At 33.0% G+C, this 6,080-nt stretch overlaps 1 long non-coding RNA gene across 1 annotated transcript; it reads right to left on the bottom strand.

Annotated features, from left to right (window-relative positions):
* Positions 1-3,556: 3,556 nt before the first annotated feature.
* On the bottom strand, positions 3,557-5,477 carry LOC133877506 (uncharacterized). The gene is made up of 3 exons (XR_009901751.1): positions 5,397-5,477; positions 3,942-4,081; positions 3,557-3,650 (listed from the first exon to the last, which is right to left on the bottom strand). It is a non-coding gene; the product is annotated as an uncharacterized LOC133877506 (long non-coding RNA).
* Positions 5,478-6,080: the final 603 nt, after the last annotated feature.

Below are 6,080 nucleotides of genomic sequence, written 5' to 3'. Positions count from 1 at the left end.
ACATGGGGGCATGTTGGAAGATGGTGGTAGTTCATGGGGGAAAAGATGAAGATGGTGGTAGTTCACGGGGGAAAAGAAGAAGAAAATGAGGGTAAAACGGTGTGTGATGGTCACGTGACCCGTTGACCGTTTGTTTTAACCCCTTTGACTGACGGAAGGGGGAAAAAGGGTTGTCTTTGGTAGTTGAATGCTCTATTTTGGTCGAGTTGGTAGTTCATGGGGGCATCGCGCATTTTTTGGTAGTTCATGGGGGGAAAATGTAATTACCCCTTAATTTTAATTTTATCTGATCTTCTCACTTACCTTTTTGTATTCTCTCTACATCCTTATAAATCGAGATCATTCGTATTAAAAATTCATTAAGAGAATTTAGAGTAATTTAGCCCTTTCGACTTTATCCTGATTGAACCACGTAAAATATGTTGTCTCTATTTATTTTATTTTTGCTTTTATTTCATTATTAATTTTTTTCATGTATCAAAGCTATAGGCTAATGCCAATATTCAATCCAATCATCCTGTAAATTTTTTATTTTCTTTTATTTCATTCTTGTTCTTAATAGTTAATATTTTGCAAATCACGTCACCATAGATGTTGCATAGTATTTGACAAAAAGAAAAAAAAAAAAAAAAAAAAAAAAAAAAAAAAAAAGCGTTGGCTTTCTGTGCATCACCTCCGAATTTATTTGCCATCTTACTTATAAAAAAAATAAAAATAATAAAAAAAAAAAACTGGCGTGAGACTCAGATCTGATGCTTTTAGAGAGAGAGAGAGAAAGAGAGAGTTGTGCGATTTCTATGAAAAAAAACAGGGGAGAGAGAAAAGAGGACTGAGGAGAGAAAGAAACAATAATTTTTTTTTTTTTTGAAATCACGGTGAACCTGCTGGCGATAAAAGAAATGTATTTAATAAAAGAAAATTATCTCAAAAGGACCTGCTGCACAGCCTCTACCCCTACGGCTACGGACAATACAATTTTTTAATAAAAATAAATAAATATCACCTCACCTAGCAGGACCCGAGAATGATACCACTAGGTGCTCTAATATTTTTTTTTTCCTCGCCTTCTACTAAAATAGTGAATTTGACTTCGAGAAATGTTATAGCATTTATTGTAGTTTTTTTTGGATTTTTTTGTATTGACCTGACACTCTTAGACACAAGAAGGATCACAATAAATGCTTTATCATTTTTCTTTCTTGTTGAGTTGAAATCTTTGAATTTAGATCTACGTTCCTCCATCTAATATTGCACAATACGATATCAGTGGGTTCGCCGATGTCTTTCGCTTCCACTGATGGTCACTGTGTTTTTGCCGTCCACATATTGGAGCGTATCATGCACACGCCAGAGAGTTTGTTTCCCTTTCCAATGCGTGATGGATCTCGGTAGCCCTTGCGATCCCTGCTGGAGAGAGGCTTTCCGGCAGCAGCTCCCAGTCCACCCCCCTCAGCCAACCCTCTGTTGTTGTGTTTACCTGGTGTTTATTTTTGTTACTTGGATTATTGTTTTTCTTTATGAGAAACTTATGTGTTTGAAATTGTATTGATTTCTCTCTTTACAGCAGTCATTTTTTCGGACTCTAATAATGTTTCTACTGTTCCTGCCATCTTTTGGTGGTTGTTACATATCTCAAGTGGCGATTCAGTTGGACTTGTCTTGATATGTTTTTCTTTCATTTTTGAAACCGCCTTGTGCGGCCCTTTGAAAGGACCGGGTCATCTATTTGTCTCATTTTCTACTTTTTATAAATATTTTACCGCTGTTTCAGTTTGGTTTGAGTCTAATGTTAGGGAGTCCACCCCTTTTTCATTAAAACGATTGCCAACTTTTTTCTTTCCAATCAGAAGTGGGAAACATTCTCATTTATAACCCTTTTTTTTTTATGAATGCTAGAACATCTCCGTGTGTTCTTTTGAAATGGCATAGATGTAATTTTTTTGATTAAAAAATTACATCTATGCCATCCAAAATGACTACATCTATGACATTTCAAGATAACACTAGAAAAGAACACAAAAAAAATTCTCCAGCATTTTTTTTTATTCAATTAAAAAAAAAAAAACCACAACTCTCGTTGACTAAAATGCACAGCTAGGATGCACCACGCCGAGGGTTATTCATGCGTGAAACGTGGCACCCACATTTTGGAAAATTCAACTACTGTCATCATATTATTTTATGCTGGATGTTGACATAAAGTTATGTTAATTAAGTATTTTTAATTTTTCAATTTACTTAAGCAAATGAAAGCAGTATAGTACATAATAAACATATCAAAAAGAAAAGATGTTAAATGAATATGCATGGGTCTATCAAGACCTGGTCTTATTTGCGTTATATCTATCCAACATTTAAAAAAGAAAAATAAAAAAGAAGGTAGCGATTGATACAAGTAATCATCTTAGGGCCTTAGGAACCTCTGACAGATTCATATGATTGCGTTGAGTTTTTGCATTCACTTAATTTTTTAATAAACGATATATATTTTTATCATACATATATTCACATGTTCTCCATTAAATTGCTTTGGTGTAGGTTATAATATGACTTTGCGTCTATGAGAGACTAAGTAGTCAAACCTAACTTAATGGACCAGAGCGTTACATACCTATAATTTACTTTTTGGCATAGAGCTACTTCATTTTATGTCTCTTTCTATTAAAATATATTATGGGATCCGGTTTGGGTGTTGTACTTTAAAACTACTGCACATTTGCTTAAAAAATGAAGGTCTCAAATTTATTTTCCCAAAAAAATAAACAGTCAAGAAAACGTTCGTTTGGCACGCTAAGAGCCCTTGGTGGAAGTTAAGAAGTGCATGAGAAAATGAAATGGAGAAGTAAAAAATTTGAGAGTCTTTGTAGAACCAAGAAGTGCACGAAGATTATCCTATTGGTTTTTTTTAAGCAGGAGAAAATTAATTTGAGATTTCAGTTGAAGTATTTTGATCTTGATGTGCATAATGATTCAAAATTACAAAATTAGTCTTCCATATTGCAGAATTATGCCAAGGATTGACAGAGACAGAAAAATCAAATACATACCATGCACCATATTAATAGATTGATTCGTTTTGATTTGATTCTTCCAGTGTTTACATCGACTACCAAACGAGCATTTCCAGCTGAGAAAGTTGTTAAAACAAGACTTTACAACAAAATGGATGATGGATTTCTTGCTAATAGTTTAGTTGTCTATATTAAAAGGGAAATTGCTGAGAACTTCAATTTAAATTCGATACTTGATGATTTTATTTCTCTAAGAGGATATAAATTAGATTTTTAAACACTTTATATTTCTGTCTTTTTGTACTAATACCAACATGTTTCATTGCTACCACATATTTATGAAATTTATAATACACTTTTGTGATACACATTGTGTGACAAATTACTTAATTTCTATTTTAAATTGTATTTATTATATTTTTAGTTTGCCCTTCCGATTACAATTATCTAGCTCCCAATTATGACATTGGAAAAAAAAAAAAAATTATAAAAATAGTATCCATGTCAATAGAGGGTCAAACTAAGAACTTGAAAGGAAAACTTACTCTGGTACAGCACACTTGATGCATCTTCAAGGTCCACCGTCAACATGTACATATTCTTATTAGGCTCGCTTGTCAGGTCTTCCAAAATGTCACCCTGTAAAATAGCATAGAATATACACTACCATGAGAGAGAGAGAGAGAGAGAGAGAGAGAGAGAGAGAGAGAGAGAGAGAGAGAGAGAGAGAGAGAGAGAGAGAGATGACCAGGAAAGCAAAAAATAAGCTCATCTCATAGAAAAGTTTGTCATGAGCAACATACACAAACCCATGAGTTATAAATAGAGCATTAATTTTAGAAGTGCTTTACACAAAATTAAACAGCACTTAATTGCTTCTCATAAGGTTTCAAGTAATAATTGATTGGTTTTTTTGGGCAGGTTCGTTACCTCAGTGCACGTGGATTTAAGTGCTGTCAAGTTCCAAGAGTCTTATAGATGTGCCACACAATTGTTTAATCATCACAGTTTGATTCCAGTGTTCCATGCTCTTGAATCCTTGATGCACAAGGATCCTTTTCTGTACGTATCTTTGGGAAATTAACAAGTAAACAACTAAATCAAATGATTATAAAATTTGAAATTACATTTCTTATAAACAACCACAGTCGTACGTATTTCTAAAAAAATCAAATAAATTGCAACGTATACATTCCATACTTTCGAGTAAGATCATCAATTATGAATGTTTTAGTATCACGAGAGGCATGCATATAGCTTGTATTCTAAAAAGGATAAATGCCAAATTAGTTATTCTTGTTGGTCTAAATTATAAATTGCTTTTTACGGTATAAAAAATAATTTATAAGTTTTCAACGTAAGCCAAAATAATTTCGTCCTACAGTCAAATTTTGTTAAAACACTTAACGAATTTTATTTCTTACCCATTTTATTTTTAAATTTACCATTGAATTTAATTGTAAGACCCACAATATTACATCCCACAGATTTAATAGTAAATTTAAAACTTAATTGTACGGCGATACTTTAAGGTGAATGTTTAAGATATCTCATATATTAAATATATAATATATAAAAAATTAATTATCAATACATTATACATCTACACGCATGCATGTTCAAACTCGTTCAAGTGTCGTGAGACTTGAATAATAGCGTTTTTCTAGTTTCTACCCACTTTGGCAATCGATTTTCTAATTTTTAATTAAATATATTATTTTCTAATCTGATGGACGGCCGATGGTCATTCATGCCTGATGCCTGAAACGTGCAAGCTCTTTGGAATGATAAGCACTAGAATTTTTGTTAGGGAGACTCTTAAAATGAGTAATGCGTGCAGCAGATTTTTTTTTTTTTCACAAAAAAAAAAAAATGAAAACCACACATTTGGGTACAAAGTGTGAAAAAACATTACTCTTAAAATATTCCCATTTGGGATCCTAACATAGGGTCGGCTCGATATATTTCCTGTCTAAGGCGGGAACTTTAAACAATGCCTTTTTTCGTTGACTCCACTCTTAGAGATAGTTTTTTTTTGTAGAGTTATTACTTGTATTTTAATAAGTCTTTTTTTTATTGGCTTCCTTGTAGTCTATATTCTTTTAGTTTAGTTAAGTCTCCTAATAAGAGAAAAACTGTACTTTTTTTTATTGGTATTAATTGTTATGTTCTTGGAGCTCTAACTATTTATTTTTTTGGGAGGGCTTACATGGACTTAAATTTTTAATAAACAATATTTTTATCATACATTCACGTGTTCTCCTTAGATTGCTCTGCTGTGCCTTACGTGCTTTTGTGCCTAGAATTTTCAGGAACATTTAGAACATTTTGTTTCTAAGAGACTAAGTAGTCGAACCAAATCTAACGGGCCGGAGCATTACATACCTATAATTTACTTTACGGCACAGAGCTACTTCATTTTATGTCTCTTGGCCTCGTGAACCAAAATTCTGATTTTGCCACCGGCGTTAACCCACATTTCCAATAATATGTTTGATTTAGGAATTAGAATATATATTTCGTTTGAATTCCAAATTAGTTGTAACCTCTGGGGGAAAATAAGAGACGTCAAGCCAATTCACAATGACAAATTGACAATGCCAAAGGGCAGTTTCATTCATGCCGTCGAGCTTTGGAAAAGCCAACTCCTATCTTCCAATTCATTGTTCGCCGCGTGTTGCGCGCTATAGAATTATATATGACAAAAGAAATGTGTAAAAGGTCCTACACATCTTACAAATTAAAACAAAATGAGAATCTTTAATTATATTCTTCAAAAGTCCTTTTTTGTTTCTTGCTCCAAATATTCCAAGAAATATTGGTGGGTTTTAGAATAATAAGACTACAAAACGAATCTTCTTTGGACAAGTAAGCGACAACAAACTGAAAAATAATTTTTACACGATCACTTCACACAACTCTACTTACATGAGGAGATATGGCTTATGTGGTAGGTCTCACTTACATGAATTCCACCTCATGTAAATAAAGTTGTGTCCCAGCAAATCAGTTGACGAATAATTCGATGGTTAAGGCCCCATCAGTGCTCTCACATTTCAAAGTCAACTC

Source organism: Alnus glutinosa, chromosome 9 (genome assembly GCF_958979055.1).
Source record: "Alnus glutinosa chromosome 9, dhAlnGlut1.1, whole genome shotgun sequence".
Taxonomy (NCBI): domain Eukaryota; kingdom Viridiplantae; phylum Streptophyta; class Magnoliopsida; order Fagales; family Betulaceae; genus Alnus; species Alnus glutinosa.
This window is presented reverse-complemented; position numbering and strand designations above follow the sequence as displayed.